Here is a 24,215-nt window from a genome sequence, read left to right as displayed (position 1 = left end):
AAACACTGTCATGTTATATCATAAAAATTTGAACAAATAGGGATTATCATACACTAAGCAAGATCCAGATGCAGATTGTAGAAACTGTCTTTTAGGTTTTAGTGTTTTGCACAAACCCTGATAAATGGGATCTAGGCCTGCACCATGTGTCTACTTGGAGGTCTAGGACATGATTGGTCTGTTGCGTTGCCGCCATTTTATGTCAAATGGACTCTGGGGAAGATTAGGAGATACTTTTGTCACACAGGCAGCGGCTGAATGGAGCAAAAGAAAAGGGGAAATTTAGAGAGTTTGAGAAAGAAAGAGGCAGAGCAAATGAAACTGGACGATGAAGAGCCATAGGGAGAGCGGCTGAAAGAAAAAAGGGGGCTGAAGAGGGAGGGAGACGTAAGCGATAGAGAGAAGGCCAAATGTGTCTGGGAAAGTTTTGGAGCTGAGGTGCATTGTGGGAGAGCAAACAGTGTGTCTGGGGGGTCTGAGGTGTGGATTAATGCCAGCGATTGGAGGAGGGCTGCCGCAGTTGTGCGTGAGCAGAATATCAGACAGAAGGGGGGGGGGGGGGGTCGGAGGGGGGGGTGAGAGGGGGGAAGATGGAAAAGGTACAGACGCTGAATTTTGGAAAAAGACGAGCCGCTCAGGCTGTATGAAAGAAAGTGCCAGTAAACTTTGTCATAAATGTAAAACGGTACACTCATCAGGTCCACGTCGGGATGGAGTTCTGTTCTGTTCTTCATAAAGCTGTTTAAATGAAATCTTCCATATAAGGATTAAACTTGGCTCAACTAATGGTTGAATTGTCAAGTCATTGAAAGCAGTGTGCCTGGAGAGAGCCGCCACAGTCCCGCCAGTCAGAGTTTATCAGGTGTGTGTGAGGGAGAAGTCTTAATCTATCATCTATGAAATGGCGCTGTACACTTTTCAGCTCTGCATGAGAAGCAAGTTGAGAAGATTCTTGTAAATACGCCTCGTAAACCCTGACTGTACCGCAGTAGAATTTCATTACAGTACACTTATGATGGGGAGCATCTGAGAATTCAAGGAATGCATTGTTTATCACATAAAGGATACTTTGACCGTTATCAATATGCTCAAAGTCACGATGCAAAAGCCAGGACTAGTAATCATTTGCGGTCAGATTGACTGCAGATTATAAAACAGGAGAGAAAAGGCAAGCATGGCTTCACATTTTATATCTCATTCAGGCCTGACCTTGTTGACCTGGTTTGGTTTGTGTACCAATTTCCAGTTAAAGGCCCAGTGCAGACCTGGAACATGTCCTGAGTGATTGATCACTGGTGTACAGCAGAGCAGAGTAAAAAATTCCACTAACCAATTGATGGGCTGATATTATTCATGTATACATTGTTTCAAAATGTATGCATAAATATACATTTTTGCCTCACGTACAGTCAAAACTCTTGTAAGGAAGAGGCAACATTTTACCGTTGCTGCAGTGGGTAAGTGTAATTGGCCAAAACGGCATCAGTGTAACACGCTTTAGCCAATATCAGCTACTATAGGGTGCTTCATTATAAATATCAACCACCGGTTTGTCTGAGACTTGCCGATATCAGACGGTCTATCCGGCCCCTGTAGAAACACATTCTTGCCATTTGGTGATATATTATTTCTTTTACACAAAGTCTTATCATCTTTTAAATTCCAGTGAAATGCATCATGTGAAACATCTTTGCCGGTTTGGTTTACCAGGAAGACACCAAGGACCAAACCCAGTCTGTACTGGTTGGATTTCTCCTTCTCATGGGAAAGCATCACCACACCCTTCGCTCTGCTTATGCGTCAATCCATCCCACCCATCACTTTTTTGAAAGGCTTTAGCATTATACCCCTCTGGCTGCTGTTTGCAATTAATGCAAATTTTTGTGTGTCCATAAACTATCACCGAGGCTGTATTAAAAGTGGTTTTGGCCATAAAACATTTAAAATGTGTCATAATCAACCAGTTACCTTTTCACATTTTATCAAGAAGGTCTGTTTATTTTTTAGGAAACCATCAGAGAAAGACTAACAGGATTAACTTCTTTAACTGTGATGATCCAATATGGAGACGGATTTTAATTCCAGGTGTGAACTCATATGCTTTGAGCTGCCCACTTGTGATGAGATCACCAAGGTCGCATGCTGCCAGGTCTGAACAGAGCCCCTTTCAGGGCTGGTTTCAGAAAACAAAATAAGAAGTACTTACTTCAGGGGAGGCACTTCTGAACGAAGTTCACAAGCTGAAAACCTGCCAGGTACTCTCAAGTCGGCCACAACATACATGAAAATTCCCAACACGATGAAACAGTATGAAAAATGGAGGAACTGAGATGGTCACTGCAATACAATTCTTCATGATCGCGGTTGTCACAAATTATTTATAATGTAAACCGAGACGGCTGCAAGGGCCGATTATGATTCTGTGGAAAAACACTTGAACTAAAACAGTCCCATCTAGCATTCTGTACGTTGGCTCTTTAAAGACTCCAAAAGGGAAAAAAAAAAAAAAGAAGAGACGATCGAATTTCTCCAAACAGCTTGTTCAGTGATAAATGATTATAGTGAAGATTTTCCAAAAAGCTTTGATGCAGCCTCAGTCATCCGCTTCTATGTCCGCATCGAAGCAATTCTAGCAAGACTGCTTTGTTGTAAAAGTAGTTGTCGTAGTAAAAATGTGTTGTAGGCAAACATGACGTTGCCAAGAATGTCCGGTAAGATGCGATACGGACCAGAAATTAACCTTCAAATCCAGATCCTATATAATGCAAGTCATTGTTCCAGACTTTACTCAAGTAGCTTCAATTCCCTTGTAATAATCACGTTTTATTTGCGATCTATGGATGTCGCTTGTCACAATATCGCTGAAGGCAATTGGTAGAAGTGTCATCTCATCCCTGTACCAACACAGCCTTTTGAACTCACTTAACTTAATCATAGCTTGTATGAAACACATCTCTTTTCCCGCCTCCCACCACATAATTAAAGTTTATCAGCTCCATCCACCACCCCAGCCTCGTCTGAAGACTCACTATATATAGACGTTATCACCTTTGCACCTTTGTACTCTTGTTTAGTGTGTTTTTTTTGTGCATGCTCGTTCAAGGCAGTGCTGCTTTTGCTTTTATCTGTGTTATTTCATGTTTGTTGTATGTTGCACTTTAGTCTTCCAAACCAATTACCCATTAGGGGGAAAATCAAACTGAATTTGAACTTGTCAGGAATGTGAAATGTATCCGTAGTTTGTTCTGACAACTGAGTTGGATTGCTAATTCAATAAGTAAAACAAATATATTTAGTGCAACTTTAATCTTTTAGTCCAGACAAAAGGAGCCTGTATATATAGATGTTGTTTTAATATTATGGTTATGATTCAAATTGACGGAATAAATAAAGTTGCTTCACAACAGTGTCTTATTTATTTTCCAAATGATCGTATTTCAGAAAACTCAGTGCTTACACAAGAGAGGTTGTCCTATAATGTGGGGATCGGCCAAAATGTAGTTAAGGTCAGGTTTTGTTGTAACAATTAAAAAAATTCCTGTTAGTTACAGCCTCGACAGAGGGGCAGGCTTATTCTGCTGAGCTAGATGTCAAGGGGGAAAAAAAAAGAAAAAAAGAGTTGAGGAATCAGGTCCAAAACTGCAGCAAGACTCACAAATTATGAGTGGGCAGATTTTATTTTTGTGCGATCTCTTCCTTACACTTGAATACTCCGAATTCTTGTAATGTGATGTCAGTGTGCCCCTGTTTACCAAAGCAGCCGGTCTGTGACGCCTTGAATCAAAGAATACCAAAGAGATGAGAGAAAGGGAAACAAGCTAATTTTAGTGAGTTCAACTTTCTCATTCACTGGAACTGCGGCTGGTATTATAAGTTTGACTTCTAGGAAATATCTCTGCCTTTCACCTGAACTGAATTCGAGAAAACAGGGTAAACTTAAATCGCCAATAAATCATGTGCATTGTTGCCCCTGCAGCTTAAATTGAAGCTGTCTCTCTGTCTCTGAGTGCTGTATTGATTCACTTGGCACCCACTTATGTCCTATAATGGAACAGAGCTCATGCGCTGTCACCAACTTTGGGATAGCTGCACGACCCTATCTGTCCACGCCAAGGCTGAAAACACCACAGACAAGTCCTGCGTTTCTGGTTTGCCGAATATCATCCACTCCTTTTCCTGGCGTCACGTCAAAAGATATTAGCAGCAGAGGACACTTTTTTTTTGTGCAGTATTATGATACAGTCAAAGCTGGAGCTACTCCCAAGCTGTGAAAGGCAGGCATATGGGGAAATGGTCTGTATCTGTGCCTCGGTAAACCAGAGCCAGGTCCCGAAATGACTCCTTCTTTTCTATCCACAGCTGAGGCTAACTAAAGATTGGTATTTGTTTTTGGTGCAGGGAAGCTTTCCAAGAAATGTGTGTGTGTGTGTGTGTGTATGTGTGTGTGTGTGTATTTCTGTATATGCACTTTGTTAGTGCATCCACGAGTGTGTTGTATGCAAGCCAGCCAGTCTGCTTCTGGCTGTGCGAGACGCTCAGGGAGGATACAAGTCCAAGTGTGTATGTGTTGGAGTGCTGGGTCGTTTTGGGAGGAGAACTGAGTGAGTAGTAGCTATACCTGGACTGGACTGTCCCTCTTGTATTTGGGTGGGAGGAAGGAGTGAGAGAGAGAGAGTGAGAGAGAGAGAGAGAGAGAGAAAGAGAGGGGGGAGAGAGAAAGAGAGGGGGAGAAAGTAAGGAGAGGAAGGGAAGGGAAGGAGGTTCAGGGGTGACAGGAGGACGGCTTCATGTCTGCATTTTCCCTTCGCTGAATTTCCACACTGTTTCTCCTTATTCAGCTGAGCGAGAGAAGGAGTCAAACAGGAGCAAGGAGAGTTTGCAGTTCAAGACAGAGAAAGATAGAAAAATCAAGAGTGTTTTTTTCCGTTTTTTTCCCTTTTTCTGGAATTTCTGGCTCTCTTACAAACAGATGTTGCATGTCATTTTGCTCTTAGTGCAAGGAAGAAGCATGTAGAAAGCTGCCTGAAAGATTAGCTTACTCTTATGTATAGTGGTTAGCACGCGGGGAACTGAAATTGTAAAAACACCAAAACAACTGTATTTTTTTATCGTTTACCTCCCCTCCTTGTCTTCCCCCACACCAGTTTGTCTTTCCCGTTTTTGTGCTTTTTTTCCCCTCTTTTGTCTCACTCTTTCCCACCCTCTCCCTCAGCTCCTTTTGGGGTGGTTTTCTTACTGTAGTTGCATGTTTGAGCTTTGTTTTTCTGACGGGCCACAGTGGACATGACTGCCTATACCTTCTAGGCCCCGGCACAGTAGAGAAAAGAAACAGTGGGAAACTAAACCTAAAGGCAAATCGGTAAGTCATCACGCTACCAGTGTGCTACGAGCTCTGCTTCTCTTTTCTTTGCTTTGCGGCTCTTAATATTGTTAATATTGAACAGTGTGGTTGCTGCTGGTGTTTACTGTATATTAGCTGTGGTGAAAGGGGCCTAAACTCCACACTACCTGCTGCTAGCTGGGGATGTATGTTTACACGGCTAGATATTATGAAGTGCTAACAACATGCCACTTCCTCACCTCGCACTTCTTCACCTCTGTTGAACCCTCTGTTCACACACACACACACACACACACACACACACACACACACACACACATATATATGCACGCACATATCCGCTGTTGCTGGGTAGATTATGGCGAGCAGGTTGCACCGTTGCACGTTGGCGCTGCTCAGTCCCGAACAATGCAGTTGGCGGTCCTGAGCTGGTGTTGTCGGTGCTTTCTCGGTGCAGCGGTGGTGGTGGTGTTGGCTGGCAGGGTGCTGTGGACCCTGCTGACCTCTTTGTTCAGGCCCATCTCAAGGTGTCTTTCAGCTCACTGGCAAAGACCCACTGACATACTTTAAGCAACTTGGCAACAGCTTCAAAGTCAGACGTCTCATTTAAATTCAGGCAGAGGGGGGAGAAGAAGGCCAACTTCAGATGGAGACTAAAAGTTGAAATTGGACCACTCACTCGCATTTTCACGTCTGAATTTTACTTTGTTGGGCTGCAGAGGGACGAGCTCCATTCACATTGGTCAGGAATGTCTTCAACATCCACAAACGTTGACTCTGTGCATTATTAAATTGAGCTAAAAATGGGTTGGGATTTGATTTGTTTTGTGTGATTCGATAATCATTTCAACATGATCTTATTATTCAAAAGTGTGTTGTTTCTTGCATTCGTTAATTGTGTAATATCACTCATTTATTTTTATAAGTATCTTCACTTGTGGATTCTTTACATTAATGAAAGAAAAACGTTTCCAACTTGAGAATCTGCCTTTCAATTCTGTTTTACTGCATTCTAACAACGCATGAAATGCAAACTGACCTCAATCATCAGAAAAGTAGAATAATTATATAGAAGCAATTATTTTGTTTACCATAAAGTCAGTCAGTCAGATATCTGCAAGTATTTCTGAAAGAAAACTGTGTTTCATGAGAGCTAATTTCCTGCTATTTGTTTTGCACATTTTTCTCTTACTTACGTCTCATTTGAGCTCAGCCACATGGCTCTTAAAATGCCACTTGAATTTTTCCACAGATCACTCACTGCAACACTCATAGTGAGGAAATGGAGTATGATATGCAATTTTTGGCATTATAGTTAACTTGCACGGGGCAATTTACAGCTTATGAGTGCAAATGTGGAAAGGAAAGGCCTTGAGGCATCAAAAGTGTGATACTTGGGTTGAAGAAGCATTGACTTGCTGTAAAAACATATGATTTACATGTGCTAGAACTTGTGACACTTGAAATGACAATTGAAGAACAGTATTCTTTTTTTTTTAGTAACTGCAGATTATTTCATGTTTTTATAAATTGTTGTAATGTAAAAAAAATTGTTTTTTTTTTAATTCAAAGTGGAACAGGAGACTTCATCATTTTTGTTGAATATTAGTCCAGTTAATTACATCTAATTTTCAGCAAAAAGTGGTGCTACTATTTTTATATTAAACGTCAACTAGATATCTACACCTAGAGCTTTGACAGCCATCAGAAATGATTCCTGCTCTCACCAAAACATGTTGCACTCTGGTAGTATAAAAGGTTTTGACAATTAATGTCTCCCATCTCGTCAGGCTGATGGACACATGAAGTCATCTGCTCGCAGCCTCAAACCCGTAGATCCGAACTTGTGTTAACTGACACCACAAGCTTGTATCTACAGGTCTGTGTCTGTGCAGCTCCAGCGACCTGAGCAGCAGCAGCAGCCAAAAAAACACACAAGCTCTCATGTAATTTCTCTGTTAAAGCAACTAACAGGGCTGTTTTATTCTCAACAAAAAGAAATCTCTCTCTCTCTGTTTCTCTCTCTCTCTCTCTCTCTCTCTCTCTCTGTCTCTTACTCTGTCCTGGAATGAACCTGCAGTTTAGTTCACGTCAGCTGTTCTTAAACTTAATAATGCCACGGCCCAATTTAAAAATCTTCAGCGCCCCACCCAAACATTTCATCAGAGCTCTGATCAAACATACCCAGATCCTAAAGTAAAAAAAGTAATTCCCTGCATATTTTCTATTTCTTCAACACACCCATTCTACGTGGATGTGGGTCTGATGCACAGCTGGAACGATGTACTCTGAAAAGTCGAAAGCAAGTACGATATTAAAAGCAAGCAATGATTTGTTTAGCCTACATCCTGACTGTTTTGGAGAATGCTTCGATTTAAAATCTCACTCAGTCCCAGTATTAAGATGATGTTTTGTTTTTTTGTGAATATATTATTTCAATTTAAAATTAATTACATTATTTCAAAATAAAACCAACAATGTGTTTGTGGCCTTCTTGCAGTACTTTCACAACCCACCAGGAGGCCCATGCTTCTTTCAGATAATCAGTACTTTTCTCTGCCCTTTGAAACATATTTAAAATTCCAATGACAATACATGTAACAAATAGAAATCTTTCTGCCTTAAAAATATTCTAACACGATGCTAAAGTTTATAACAGTTGCCCCGCTGGGGCTCCTTATACTTTCATTGCTACCGAGTTTCTTACCGTCAATCGGGATGAGAGAGTTTACGAGAGTAGTTATTAGAAAAAATAAGATCAAATATAACTACAATTTCCTTCAGTGTGCACATGTGAAGTTGTAATTTATTGAAAGAAAGTTCTACTTGAGGTTTTGCATTTATGAATCAACGACGTAAATGTTGGTTCGTTTAAAGAATGTATAGGAATGACATTAGTCATGCTTGTTTTTCTCTCAGACACAATTATCTGCACACTCTTTTTGAAAAATCTGATGAACATCTGGGGAGACGTTTGGGGTTCCAGGACGTAATATGTATGTGTGTGTAGAGGTTAGTGAGACTTATCTGCTCTTTGAACTATGAGCTAGGGTGTCTCTCAAAATGTTCTAATGACTTTTAGATAGAGAAATAAATGAAATGCACGACCATCCAGGTTAAATTATGGTTTCTCACTTTACCTCCAGCATCCCCCCTTCGGTGATGAAGCCCTGGTGTCCAGGTCTGCTTGCTCCCAGGTTGAGGTAGTAGGTTGTATAGTTGAGAATTACACCCCGGGAGATAACTGTACAACCTCCTAGCTTTCCCTGAGGTTTGCATGGCGTTCTGCACAGCTGGATTAAATACGGTACAATCTTATCAAGACGCGGCACCAATAAATAAATAAATAAATAAATAAATAAAGAGCCAGAAACTCCACTGCATGGTCAAACCACGATGTTGGCAGATTTCCACTTTTGGGTCTGTGTGACGCCAGTGTGTTAGTGCGCAACATGTGTGTGTCAGTGCTGATCAGGAGGCTATTCCAAGGCATATACTGATGCTTAATACATACACACACACACACACACACATATATATATATATATATAGATATATATTTGTACATATATATATATATATATATATATATTTGTATATATATATATATATATATGGCAAGTGTGACCTTTTTTCCTGCCAAAACTGTTTTTCCAAGAGATGCATTCAGTTTTCCAGATGAATCATCTTCTGATTTGTTGTTCCGTCCCCTAAATGTCAAAGATATTCCATTTATCATTCCAGAAAAGCCGCAAGATTTACACACAATTGATTTAAGAAATGAATAATCTCTTCCTGCATTTAAATTTTAATCTAAAATACCATTATTACCATATTGGTGAAATATAATTGTGTTTCAGTGATTGTTGTGCGTGTGTGTGTGTGTGTGTGTTGATGTGTTGTTTAATGTGCAGCAGGCAGGTAGAGATCAGAAGCAATGGGCTGGTTGGACAGACATGATGCTTTCCTCCACGCCGTTCCATGTTGGAAACTTCCGTTCATCTGTGTTATTATTGGGATTTGCTCTGCAATCACCTCATTAAAGCTGATGGTTGCTTGGAGGACGTCTGGCTCTTGTTTGTGTGATGACAGATGCTGGTTGCGAGATATCAGACACAAAAGAGTTTGAGATTTCAGACAGCAGCGTCCCGCTCCATTTCTACGCTACAAAATCATTGTCATAATATTTCGTATCAGCTCACGCACACTGTGTGGAAAGAACTGCTGTCAAAATATTTGACATATGAAATATTGTGACACTCGTGCAGGAAGAGTTTAAAAAAAAAACTGAAAATAAACAATTACAGCATATTCATGGAAAGTAAGATGTTTGTTTTCTTCACAAAATAAAGCTTGTGTTTGGGTCGGCTGTATTTTATTCCCTGCTTAAATTTTAGCATATTTATTTTCAAGAGAATTCCAAATTCAATTTAAAATCCAAACTGAAATGTAAAAACAGCAAGACATGAACCTCCAGTCAGCTGACTGTGAACAGTTTTACAGGCAATCTATGGTGGTGGTGTAGAAAGTTGGAGAAGTGGTGGTGCCTCTGTCGGATTCACAACGTCTGACGGCCCCATCGCAGCAGCATGTTAGACTGACTGGTCTTCACACATTGAGCTAATAGGTAGAGGAGCAAAAGACTGCCCCCTGTTGGTCAACTTTGTTAAGTGTCCAGCTGTGGGAGACTCAAAATTTGATGATCTGATTTTGGTGATTTCATGGTGACCAAAAAGTAGGATGCACGCTTTTGTTGGTGTGCATGTGTGCATCCGAGCCAGTGCAGACTGTGAAATTAACCAGAATGGTTTTCATCTTGGAAATCTAATGCACAAATATATTTTTCATCTCCATGTTTGTATGTATGACTGGTACATTCAGTCTGCATGTCTGTAGGTTTACAGGTGTCATTTTATAGGTTTTTGTTCTTTGAGAAAATGTACATCTAAAAAAAAAAAACGTTTGACAGGGTTTGTTTTTTTAAATATCAGAAGCGAAAAGGGTGACTTAAACCAATTTATTTACTAGCCTTTTTTTTTTCAACAATTATCACCATCTCCACTCAGTTTCTTACTCTGCAATGTTTCGGTTCTGTTTCTGTGGTTGTGTCACATGTCAGTTGTGCAACTGAAGAAAACAGCTGTTCAATAATCATCTGTTTGTGTGTCTCTTGAAGAATTTTCTATTATGTGCTTCCATGGCAGTTTGCATTTAATGTTTTTAAATTGAAGTACAAAATAATTTTCTGATTTATTGCCAGTACGTTCTCATATTATCTTAAATCAGGATGAACTATAAGGAAATTAAAACTTGCACTCATTGGTTGATAATTGTTCAGTTGTTAGTCAGTTATTTTGGTGCAAAACATCACATTTCAATATATAATTTGAAGAGTCCAACGATAATAATATACTACCAATAAAAGTTCAGTGGATGGTTCTGCAACGATGTATATGTTCCTGAATATTTACTTTCATCATTTCTGTTACTATAGCGATAACCCCCATGACCGTACTGGGCAGCAATCCCCTCTGTGGCATCAGTCATACATTGAACATGCCAGTCAGTCACTCTGGCCAACATTGGCACTGCTTTAGCCATGCAGTAAGAGTACACATCCTGCTCGTCACCACGCCCCACTGCATGTACACATGCCGCGTCCGGCCTGTGTGTTTGTTTTCTCCCTCTCCGGCTCTGCAGGCCCGGTGCGTTGTGCTTATATGCAGTCCTGCTGCTGTTTTCTCCAATGCGTGGGATGGTGTGACAGATTCGGGTCTGTGTTGATGGACTACATGGCTAACCGGACTGATCCCTGGCCATTAGCTGCAGATAATAAACACTTAAAGAGACTGAAATGGGATCAGTGGTTCTTCGGCTATGAGCCGACATTTACCTGAATGCAAAGTATGGTCGAGTTTGCTTTGTTATCTTTTGCACTAATTAAAAGTTTTTATATGCTTTGTGTTGTCGTAAAGTCACTATACTTGTGCAACATATTTGAGCTTGTTTGCACAGGCGCGTGTGTGAGGCTTTGCTCGCTGCGGGCTCGTACTGTCAAAGCAGGCTAATATTAGAGCGCCATGGAAGACTTATTCTATCTGGACACAAAGCAGGTGATAAATGGATAGCTGCAGTGTGTGTGTGTGTGTGTGTGTGTGTGTGTGTGTGTGTGTGTGTGTGTGTGTGTGTGTTTGTATCAGCAGCCAGGGAGATTTTAAAAGTGGTAACGTCAGTGATTTTGAGCATGGGGGGGGGGGGGGGGGCTTGCGTACTGTAGATCCAGATGCACGGTTTTCTCCAGCAACTGCAGCTGTATAGAGATAGAAAACGGCACAATGCGCCGTCTGCCAGACAACAGTCAAAGAGGATTGAAGATTAGCTGGGGTGCAGACAGTCAGTCGATCGGCCCTTCAGGGAGGGAGGGAGCCAAAGAAAAGCAAGAGGGCAGTGTGATCTCAGGGATTTTTCTTTTACTGTTTTTTTCCTCCTTTTCCCAGTCTCCCTGGGCCCGTCACTGATTTGAGCCTACAGTTGGTTGTACGTCGTCACTCTCCTTTTTCTATTCCATCTGTCCCTCCCCCATCATCTCTCCTCTTTCTCTCCTTCCTCTCTCTCTCTCTCTCTCTCTCTCTCTGTCTCTCTCTCATACCAAAGCCTGGGGGAGCCAGTGGAGATTAAATGTAGCCTCTATAAGCCAAAGCACATCATGTAGCAATGTTTCTATGCCCCCCTCTCTCTCACACACGCTCTCTCTCTCTCTCTCTCTCTCTCTCTCTCTCTCTCCCCCTCTCCTTCTGTCTCTGAAGGGATAATGTGAATATCGGCCCATACTTTGAGACAGCAGGTAATGAGACGGAGGAAAGAAAGAAAAAGCCTGGAAACCAGTTTTTTTCAGAGGATTTCTTTTATGGGTGGAAAACGGACAACGGCAAGGTGGAGAAAATCAAAGGAGGACTACCCCCCCACCCTACACACACACACACACACACACACACACACACACACACACACACACACACACACACACACACACACACACACCAACCCCACTCACCTCTCTCTCTCTCATCTGATATGGAGGAAAAGTGGGCCTCTGGCTGTAAGCGATTACAGCTGTGAGGCAAATTAATGGATGATATTTCTCCTCCCTTTCTCTCATTTTTTTAAATGTTTTTCCTCCTGCCGATCAACATGGGAGGGGAAAAATGGAGGGTACAAGAAAGATTGAGAGAAAGAGGTAGAGTAGTGATATTGGGGAGGGGGGTGGGGGTAATGTCGGAGCTCTCTTGTGAGTTTTTTCCTGTCTTCCCTTCTTTCCACCTCTGCATGTGATTGAAAGAGAGAAAACAATGCAAGGGAAAAGGGCGAGGAAGAGAGAAAGCAAAGCAAGACAAGAGATCAGCAGGCGTATTCGTTTTGTCCTTTTACTTGGATTTGTGTGTGTGTGTGTGTGTGTGTGTGTGTGTGTATGTGTGTGTGTGTGTGTGATCCCTCCTCAACCTGTCTTGGACCTGCACATTTGGAGACAAAGTAAGTAAATGATTCAGTGCAAGGGAAGGCAAAGGAGGTTATGTGTATATAGTAAATATATTTTATAAGTGTGTGCGTGTGTGTGTGTGTGTGTGTGTGTGTGTGTGTGTGTGTGTGTGTGTGCATACGCACCTCCCCTCCTCACCCCCCCTCTCCGTTTAGCGAGGCAGCATACTGGCATGTTTCACTGGCACTGTGGCCCCGGCTGCAAGCGCTGATTCTGGTGCTCGATGCTGGCTGGTTTTATTCAACCTCGCCCTCACTCTTTCTATCTGTCTACCACCTCTACCTTCACTTCCTCTCAGGGCTTCATTTTCTGGGAAGAGGAATCGTCTCGCCGACTCTCCCTCTCTCTCGACTCTCCTCCCCAGACTGCTCACTCTGCTGCGTGTGTGTATGTGTGTGTGAGAGAGAGAGAGCAAAGCAACTAGAGATAGAGGGAGAGAGAGTGTGCACATGGTTCATTCCAGCTCGGTCTTACCACCCATCCTTATGCCTCTCTTTCTTGTCTCTATCGTCGCTCCCCTTCGCTTTATTTCGCATGTCTTTGAGTGGTTCGCCATACGGACCAGCCTCTTCCTCATGTTGCTTTTTGGTGATCCCATTTAAAGAAAAACCCAACTTCTTCTGATGATGATAACTGGAATCGTGTTGCTGTGCTGTAACTTTAAATCTGAGCTTTCTCTTTCTGTCTCTTTTTTTTTTTTCCTCTCCCGAGCAGGCAGCAAGCTAGGAGAACAACGAGCAGGGGCATCCTGGTCCGAAGGGGAGGGTGAGTCGATACCAGCGAATACTCTTCCTCTCCACTTCCCTCTCAGCTCCCCATCTGTTTCCTAAGCTTAAGACCACCGTGGTAGCATGAAGGAACCATAGACCTTTGTTATCTGGCGTGTCTTTTTGCTGTGCTGCCTCAGAACCAAGATGGACAGGGCCGAGCATGCACTGAATGATTTTATTAGCAGAGTAAGACATGGCAGGCAGTCGAATGATCATGCAAGTCTGTGCTATGTTTGATGGTGTACGGTCCGAGGTCCAGGCGTCAACGCTGTAATCAATGCATCCACACCGGGCTTTTGTCTTCTCCGTACGTGCAACAATTACCGATCATCTCCAGATTTCCAGAGTTGGCGGGAGATCTTTTGGCTTACTGTACAACAGGAGGCTCTGTACCTGATGGCAGGAGGCATTTTTCAAAGTGCTGTATTGTTCAGCGAAGGTGGGGGAGGGGGTGAGGAGAGAGGGAGGGAGAGAGAGAAAGAGTTGGGGGAGGCTGGCCAATGTTGTGTCTGGCTAGGGCTTGCACTTGTTGTATGTTCATAATGCATATGGGGCCAGAGATGGTTGCACCCATGCTCAGTTAATGTATGTAATTTAGGAATGTGTGTGTGTGCGCACGTCTGTGTTCAATGTGAGGCTGAATGTCGGAAAGCTCTGTAGTGTGTACGCAGGAGATTGCTCACTCTCACTCATTTGACTTAAAGATGAGTAACTTGGAGAGGATTTCTTGTAATGCGCAATTTTGCAAACAAAGAGAGGAGATGGAGAGAGGGATGGGAGCAGCCATGTGCCGAAGTGCGCAGGGCTGTAGTCCGTGTGAAGATGTGTCTCTCTCCGTCCCTGAGACCCTAACTTGTGACGTTGTGCTCTCATGTCCACGGGTTAGGCTCTCGGGAGCTGAGAGGGATTCACAGCCAGCGTTATCTCTCCTGACGTTATGGCCTGTAACAATGGCGCTCGGAAAAGAAAGGCCATGGGACAGTTAGCTAAGGCGCTCACAGTTTCACGCTTTGCATTTCCCTGCTGTATGTTGCATGTCACCTGGGCTTTTTTCTTATCTGTCTGCTGCACCTTGCACTATCCTCATGATGAGCTATGGGTTCAGGACTGGTGTGTGCTTGTGCAGGCCCTCAGGGGTGTAGTTGCATGATGCTAGTTTGAGTGTCATGTGACACAGTTTAGGCTGAATCAGCTGAGATGTGTGGACAGATGAGAGGAAGACCAGAGTATGAGCTGGAATACTTTAGCAACAGAGATTGTATCTGTAGTTTCCACTGAAATAGGGAGTTTGCTAATAATTTAGCATTGATATTTCCCCAATTTGACCTGTCAGACACCGGACAGTCGGTATCGTGAAAGTTTTTTGCAGAAAAAACATTTCACACCTAAGCTACTCATTAAGCAATCCAGTGGCAAGCTTCATATAGATTAGTAATTATACATGGATTCTAATTATTGTCCTTAGCTGCAAGCCGTCTAAAACGAATAATGATTGCTGCTGGAGTTGGTAAAGAAATAGTTAAAGAGATTTAGCATTGGCTAATGCTAATGCAGAGGTGATAGCAGTGTAGACTGTTAAGTAGGTAAGCATTTGCCGGTGTGATAGCTCCTCGTTTCTCCAGCAGGTCTGTTTGAGTACCTTTATGACTTGAGAGCAGCACAGAGTAATGTTAAGAGCGTGAGCATGACAGCTCTGTACATTATGTGCTTGACCTCAGTGAACCCTCTGCAAGTGTAAAGGTGGCAGCGAGACCACACTCACAAAGCAGGTAGTGCTCCGTCTACGACTCCCCGTTATTTGTAGTGCTATTGAATATGCATTTGCTGATTCGACTTCATCAACGGTAGTAACAAGGATCCCACTCACTTGGTTCCAGTATCAATTCAGTTGGTTTTTGTAGTAAAGTAGCAAATGATAGCTCCTCAGGTCACACACACATCCCAGTGTGATACTGGTTTTCACCCGTGAGGTTTCTAAATTAAATTTCTGTTTGTTCGAATGCTTCATTTCCTATATCCCTTGCACTTTGCAAGTAGCTCTCAGGAGGCCATCCCTCTCCTGAGAACCCATTTGCAGCATTTTATTTTTTTTTACAGCAGCAGCCTCTTGACAGCGTGATTCATCGATATTTGACTCAGGTCCATGGCACCGTAGCTAATATCTGGCTTTAATGGGGTGTATCAAGAATATTGATAAGTCCTCTTTGTGAACGCTTCCCGCATTAAAACTGATGCTAATAGTAATTGTGGATTCTGGATTTTGAGGGAGATCTTGTGTTGCAACCTATGAGTTGGATTGAAATATTGTTTTCTGAAGTGTTTTGTAAGGTGAGATATTATTGTGAAGACATGAATAAAGTTTCATTGTGTTTCTGCACATATATTTGCAACAGAGACTACAGTTGATGTCTCAAACCATTACGACCCTGATGCAGATCAATTTCCAGGTTGTTTTTGAGTTTGGCCTTCACAAGTATATTAATCATTTCCCTCCTTCAGCAGCATTTACTCCTGCGGCAACAGCTGGATGTGACGTGCTGGTGTGTTCGCATGTCATTGTGTTTCGGCATATCAGCCATCATCTTGTGGATTCCCGGCGAGGTTTTCGTGCTGTTGGTAATGAACTAATATGGATTTTAACTTGAACCCCCTCTGTGCCGCTAATCTGCTGCTTTAGCGATTCTCTTATGTAATGCCTCTGTAAGCCCCGTCCCTCTTTTTCCCACCATCTCTCTGCATCCGAATCGTTTTTTATTTGTTCAGCTCCGCGAACAAACACTAACCTGGAGCGAGTCAGTGTGTAGCCGGTAAGCTTGGAGGGGCTTCGGGCTTGCTTCTCCATTGTTCAGCTCCTCCACACACGCTGTCTGTACACTGTGTCCCCATGGCAGAGGTAGACACAGACAGACCCACCAGTGGGCAAAGACCCGCTACAATAAGCTGCTTTATCACCCTGACGTTATCCCTGACTTTACAAACGGGATATGGGCCGATCAGCATCCTCTACCCCTGACAGGATGGATATGATACAGTTTGCACCTGAAAAGCCTTCAAGGTGATCAATCATCTTCGATGTGAAGGATTCCAGCTAAATATTCATATAATTAGTTTTCGTGGGGACTTTGCAGCTTCAGGTGTCAGTAAGTAAACACTGTAACAGCCGCTGACGTTTACAAGTGTGGGATTCATTTTGAAGATGGGCTAAAAGCTAAATATGAGCTATCCCTGTATCAGTTGATTTGATGGCATCTCTTTTAAAATGGACCTTTGTTAAGGTGAAACCTACTGGATCACTGTGTCACAGAGCAGGCACATGACTGGCGGGTACGGTGTCTTGGGTGGGTTGCTGCAGGGTTACACCCAATTGGTACTGAGAGGCTTTTCGGTGAAATTCGCCCCACTGAAAGCGAAATTACCGATCAGAAAGATCGTGTCTGAAAAGGAAACAGGGGGCTGACTGCCAACAAGCTGCCTATATATCTGAGTGTGGCGGCAGGGTGGTTTTCTCTACCGTCACCATGCTGCAGTTTTTTCAGCCACTCCCTTCAACACACACAGCCTCCTCTCCGCTGCAGGCAGGAGAAAGCACACTCATCAATAACCAGCATGTGTGTGTCTGGGCTTCACTATCTGTCAACATGTCTGTAATGTTGGTGTCTGTCCCTCTTTGTATGTGTGTGTTGAGCGGTTCTGCCCACTGCAGTGGGGCTCGCAGTCGGGTGGTGCAACAAGATGGCGTCGCAGCTCCACGTGGACCTTCCTTCACTGCTACCTATGGCACTGACAAGCTGCGGAGGTCATTTTCGGCATTGTAGCACACCTGGGGCCTATTTACTTGTCACATAGTCGCTGAAGCAGGTCTCAATAATGTATCTTGACCAACTTGAGGAGATTGAGGATTTGGAGCAGATCCAGTACTTTGATTGTTTTCCTTGTTTGTTTTTTTCTCTCTCAGTCTGTGCATCAGCTGCCAAACTGTATGCTGTTTCCGTCAGCAATCTGGGTAGCATTAAATGTGCCGGTGGGGTGGGATGAGTACATTTTCAGTGTGATATGTCTGTATATGTGTGTGTCCTCCTTGATACAGGGTGAGGCCATTTTAAAGGAGCTAAGGGGGATTGTGCACAGCTACATCACGCTAGCAGATTAAGTAGACGACACGCTAACCTCATTAATCGCAGAGAGACTAATGTCACCAACAATGTCACAACAGCCAAAGGTCCCGGACGTGTGAATTTGCCTTTGATTACAAAGTGTTCTTTGTGTTCTTCCGATGGAACCCAGGTATTGATGAACCGCTTCATCCCCTGTGTTCCCTCAGTATCAGTGTTGTCCTGCTGCAGATCGTTTTGGATTTAAAACGAGGCTGGAAATCCCCTGATGAATCATTTAACACTTTGCTGACACATCAACTGAAAAGGCTGCAAACACTTTTTGAATGTTTGAAAGAAGAAAAAAAGAACATGGAGCAAGATTCCTTTGGATAACGTTATGGATAATTTTCTGCCTCAGCAGGCTAAAATACCAGGAAGCTGTGCAGATGTGATCCGCTTTGTGCAAAGACGTTTGATTTGGGGTTTTTAATTTGGATTATTTTTGTTTTAACTGAGCCGGCAAGTTTTTGAAGGACTGAATCAGAAATCTATTTGAAGATTATCTGGGATAGATAACACCAAACACTAGGGATTTAGTGATACAACTTTTTCAGTCCTGATACCAGTATTGAGACTGGGTACATGTCATTAATATGCTGTAGGCCTCATTGTGTCTGTGTAGATGAGACTGGAATCATTCTTTTACGTGTGAGACGATATCAAGCCTGACTGACTCATTGCTTTTGTGATTGTACTGTAACAGTAATAAATAAATGCATCTAGATATACCTTTACTATTTTTCTTACTAATAAATTCAATTCCAGTAGAAACCAAAGCAACTAAATCAAATGAGAACGTAATATTTCATGTCAAATGGGTCCCAGTCAAGTGAAAGCAGTAACTATAAAGCAGTCATTCTGGTGTAGCGCAAGCAAGTGGCTTGATAAAAACATAGATGTTAATGGATCAGCCCAACTGTTGCCATACCCAAAGCAGTTTTTATGTCAGCATTAGACCGGTAACTGATATCAGTATGGATCAGCGCGTCCCTAAAAAAAAAAAACCTCGCAGATGCTTAAACTATTTGAGGTCTATGACTTCTATTGATATTGTTTACTGTTACTTGTTTTTTGCAGGGTAACTGTATATGAATCAGAAGGAATAAATGCAATAAAGTATACAAAGTACTGCAGTGACAGATACGCTTCAGGAACCATGAGAAATGTGATCAGATGTATACGTTTAATGAATTCTTTTTCAAAAGCTTTTAAATGCTACTGAACTCACCCATTAAAATTTAATTCACTCAGGTTTTCATTTTATTTTTCATCGCAACATATGTCTCACTTGAGTGTGTCTTTAAAAAGCACTGTTTTTTAAAGTTTATATTTGTGACTGGCAGGATCTTAACAGCTTGTCTCTTCTACTAATAAATATGATGTACTGTGTCATTTGTCCATGTAAACTGTTACTGTCTTCCTGATGATGATGATGATGATGATGATGATGTTGATGATGATGATGATGATGATGATGATGACGAATCAGGAAACTCAACCTATGACACATCAAATGTAAGCTAAGCCACTCTACATATTTTCACATATTCATGTTCACACCTGCCCAACGACCTCAGATGAGCAAAGTCACCGTCAACTTCACTCTCAACTCTTCGCTCTTCAAGTTACTGGCTGTTGTTTTTGTTCCCTGCGACCTTTGAGTGCGTTGCACATCGCGTTAAATTTCACATCCAGTTCATTCCCCACATGTCGGGGAAGTTTGTTGTCTTATATTATCAGGGTCATTCACGAAAAAAAAACATGCAAGTCATGGAACTTGTTTTTTGTTTTTTTGTTTTTTAGAAGTAAATGAAGCCCAAATGTTTGCATCACAGTTACCTGAATATATGTGGTTCAACTAAAAAAAAAAAAAAAAGTCTCTTACTGATTTACTTCAACAGGATCAAACTGCATGGCCTGTCATTCAGTTTATTTACATGTACACTGCTAAAACGTTCAAATCGATGTCTATGTGTTTTTCATGTGTAAAGGGATATTTCAGTGAATGGCCATTAAAATTTCCCTCATGAAAAAGTTACTGGCAAAACTCCGTGTTGTGTCTTATGTCACATTCATAATCCATCCAAATGTAAATATTATACGTGTATATTTTTCTGCATACCATAGTTTTTCTTGGTGTTATGTGTGAAGAATTACTTTGTAAATGTAACTGTTCATGCCTTTGTGTGCTGACCAAGCTTCAGTGGCAGATTTTGAGTGGATGTGACACCAAAGTGAAGGATTCTACGTGGGGGGATATTTGTGCACTCTTTTAATAAATGTGTCTCTTTTTTGTATTATATAATTGTTTTGTGACACAACTGATATGAAATGTGTTTTTTGGGGTGTTTTTTTTTTTTTTTGCTGGTAATGAATGCAGCAAGTGATGTCAGGGCAGTAAACTGAGCCTTGTGTTCTCTTTAGAGAGCTGCTGTTGAGATAGAGACGTCTTACAGTTGCGTCTAAATAAAGCCTTCCTGCTGTCATTTCACATGATTGTCAATTCTTTCAACCGTCATGCTTATTAATAGAAGCTCTCAGTGCGTTGTGGGATTTTTCTAAACCGGCATGCTATTTGACATGTTTTATATTTTACCTTTGGAGGTATTTTTGTACCTTTTTTGAAGACCGTGAATCTTTTTCAACAAAATTCCAATTTTGGCATGATTTTATGTTTCTTGCGTAATACGGTGTCCTTCTCTGTTGACCAGAGAGACTAAAGCTCTCTTAAAATTGACGTGAATGTTTCCAGCTATTGACATTCAATCAATCCATGAAGTTATATTCCTGCTTTGTGTGGCCTTTAACTCTGCGAAAAAAAACCTTTATAGTTCCTCTATTAAACACTTTGACATTGTAAATCGACTTAAATTTATGCAATAAGCATGTAATTAGGAATTTGAATATACATGTTCCTCTGATATGAGTTAAAATTGTTAATGGCTTTAATTATTTAGTTTTTACAGAAGGACAATGTGTCACAGTGCTGTCTTTCTCTCTCTACAGCCATTTGACCAGGCCAGGACGTGTCAGGAATTGGTTGGATATGACATCCCACTGAAGCCCCTGTCACACAAGAAGAAGCCTTCTGTCGCAAAGCACGCATAGCCTACTCACATTTTCTGCCGAACAGGATATCTTAATTTACCCACATCCACACACTCACACACACACACACACACACACACACACACACACACACACACACACACTCACACACAAATACAAACACATCAGGTTTCTCATGTAGTTCCAAAGAAAACACGTGTACAGTAATGTAGATTCTATAATCTAATAAAACACATTTATTTGAAGCCTTTACTTTTTTGTTATCTCAAGGATTTCACCAAGTTCGTACCAGATCCTTTTGTACTAACTACGCAAGTACTTTGCACACTTGTTCTACATCTGGAAAGGAGTATCTGTAATACTGATACAGAATACTAATTACACTAAGTGTTTTCAGGGTTTATTCGAACATTGCTGCAACTAATGGTCATTTTCTACCAGGTTTAATCTGCGACTTATTTTTCCATAAAAAACAGAATAATTTAGTCTATAAAATGCCCAAATTGACACGATCAAACGTTTTCCCTCTGTCCAACAGTTCAAATCTCAAAGACTAAATTCTGCGTCATAATGGACACAACAAATGCTTGACATTTTTCTTTGAAAAAAAAAAATACTAAAATGATGAATGGTTTCTTTACACTGGAGCTCATGTCATGCTGACTCGCTAACGCTTAAGCATTTACTGGATTTTTGTGTGTCATGCTAACACTTTAGCATATGCTGTTCTACTACTATTTGATTATCATCCTACATTTAAACCATGTGATGTACATCCATGCTTAGAGTTAAGTATAGCTCATTCTGCTGGCAGTTAGACCTTTCCTACACCTGGCTGTAAAATGTTTCTGGTGTGATCAAATGGCATATAGACAATGACTCATGGTTTTTTTTATACCTGTGTTTATCATTTTCTCTAAATGTCTCCCTGACAACTGATGCTCAGATTCCATTACCACCTACTTTCACTTCTGATACAGGGTGAAATTATCAGTCTGGTCCCAGACAATCAACCATCAGATTAGCATAGCATGGGCTAGCTGTAAAAACACCATCATGTTTCAATAGGTGATAATTTTGATTACATTTGTATTCACTGCTCATGACTGGATTGCCCACGACACATTTTAAAGTCAAGTGTAAATGGGGTATGCTCCAATAGGACTGTCTCCATGCTAACATTTTAACATGTATGCTGATTGGCAGCCCCCATGCTAACATTTAGGGGAAAATTCCACCCTCACATGTTTCAGACAATTAGACGACAGCTTTCATTCCAGCAGTTGTTTAGTGAAGTATCATCTTTTTGTGGTGTCCACTAACCTCAACCTGCCTCCTCCACTTCGGTGATTCACTGCATTTTTGAGAATTAGAATAACATCCAGGGGTTTTTGCCTGGACTTGTTGCAGACTGGAACTTGCTACTGTGAAATCAGGATGGGTATCGACACATAGGGTAGACATTGCATGATGGCTAGTGAATAAGGAAGTGAACACAAATACTCATGTCCATCCTCCAGAAGACACGTGCTTTGGTTTAATGTTTACTGCATATTAGATCACGGACTATTGATAAAGGCAAAAGTGACAGCTTTTCCTTTCCTAACATGGACATAATAATGGAACCAGCTAATTGCAGTGTAAGAAAACAGGAGACTTTCATTTTAGGTCTTGATCACTAAAAATGTTTCTCACATTAAAAACCATCGGAGCCAGTTTCCACGCCTCCTGTCGTCCTCATTTGTCAAGTTATCCATCAAGAAGACTATTGAACCAAAGATAAATGGATCTCATTACGTACCATGTTAAGAATATACTTCCTAAATTTACGCTCCTGAGAATAAGCTCATGTGCCATAGGGCCTCACTTCGACGAGTAATGAATAATAATAATAATAATAATAATAATAATAATAATAATAATAATAATATGTTCTTTCTGCATTGTTTAAGGTTATGAAACAGACATTGAAATCAGGCATTTTTGTCTTTAAGAAATTATAACACTTTCTAATATTCATTATTTTATTTAGATGAATTTTCTATCTGCAAATTGTTTAATTAAATTAAAAAAATTGTTTTTTAAAGTTGTTGTAAATAAGGTAAGAAATACAAACTGGTGTCTTTCTTGGAATAAACTTTGTTAATTATGCTTTAAAAATGTAAACGTATCTAACGATACATATATTTGAAATGTAGATTAAAAATATGAAACATGGATGGCTGTTTTACTGTCACTCACAGTAATTAGTAAATTGATAGATTGAATTCTGCCAACAATCGAATGCAAGTAATCATCTCAAGGTATGTTTGGGATTATTTGAGTATAATTGGGATTGTTTGAACATAAATCCTTCTGTAAAACCTAACACAGTAAAATGTCAACCATGACTGTTGGAGTATAAATACAGAGGCAGGGCGACTATTCCATCCGCTGATTCTCGCCGTCTCTATCCCTCCATCTCTTGCTCACTCTGCCTGCAAATCCATGTTGAGATTTGGCTCACACACACTAGAGCTCTCTGCAGCCGAATCTAGGCCAAAAGCCATCCGAGGACAGGGCTGCGAGAGAACAAGAAGGAGAGAGACATGCGGGTGAGGAAAAATTGAAGAGGAAAAATCTGATACAGGACAGCAAGGTGTATATGAATTAATTAAATTGTGACCCTTTAACCCCTTTATTTTCTTAACATTGCCTCGATTTAAGTTTTATTTTTTGTTTTCTTAAGGGGATATGCTGTGATCGGTATGTTTCTGCAGACTGATAATGACACATTTAAACCCACATATTTCCATAACCAATTTTCCCTCACAGCCATGTTGATGACGAGATACTACAGGACAATAATATGAACAATCTCCACTCCAAAATCTAAAGGCTAAACAGTGATTTTGATGTGATATCTTCATAAAACTCACTTCCAGAATATTGAAGCCCTTGAAGCCATCAGGCAAAACAGCTGGAAACATTTTACTGGTCTGTATTTGTTGGCCAAAATGGCAAATAAAATTTGGGAAAATAACAAAAGAGTTGTATTCTGTATTGTGGGTTACTTTGTTTTGAATAAACTTATCTGAGAACTTGCTTTTATAAGATTTCTGGTTCTTTTCGTTGTCCTGAATAATTCATGCATTTTCCGCAAATTACGGAATATTTCTTTGACTTATCGAATACATTTTACGGTTCCAATTTATTGTCAAATTGTTGAAAATAGTCTTGGACCAAAGGTCTTCTGCAATAAACCCGATCTTACAATACAAAACCTTTAAATACACGAAAGAAATTCACATTTTAAGCTGGAACATTATTGGACTTTGTGTAGTTTAACAGGGAATATTAAGCAG

At 41.1% G+C, this 24,215-nt stretch overlaps 1 protein-coding gene across 4 annotated transcripts in view; it reads left to right on the top strand.

Annotated features, from left to right (window-relative positions):
* The window catches only part of LOC147254400 (uncharacterized), a 104,638-nt gene extending 80,695 nt beyond the window's left edge, over positions 1-23,943 (top strand). For 3 of the 4 annotated variants that reach the window (XR_015118157.1, XR_015118156.1, XR_015118155.1), the window contains exons 4-5: positions 13,593-13,643; positions 20,809-23,943. The gene's annotated coding sequence lies outside the window, so the exon portion shown is untranslated. Of the gene's footprint in view, positions 1-4,763; positions 5,360-13,592; positions 13,644-20,808 lie in introns of those variants that run through there. The other variant, XR_015118158.1, reaches the window with a different exon arrangement.
* Positions 23,944-24,215: the final 272 nt, after the last annotated feature.

Source organism: Aulostomus chinensis, chromosome 10 (genome assembly GCF_037954235.1).
Source record: "Aulostomus chinensis isolate RoL2024-O1b breed Wild chromosome 10, RoL_Achi_v1.0, whole genome shotgun sequence".
Lineage (NCBI taxonomy): Eukaryota > Metazoa > Chordata > Actinopteri > Syngnathiformes > Aulostomidae > Aulostomus > Aulostomus chinensis.
Note: the sequence above shows the minus strand (reverse complement) of the source record. Positions and strands in the feature narration are given on the sequence as shown.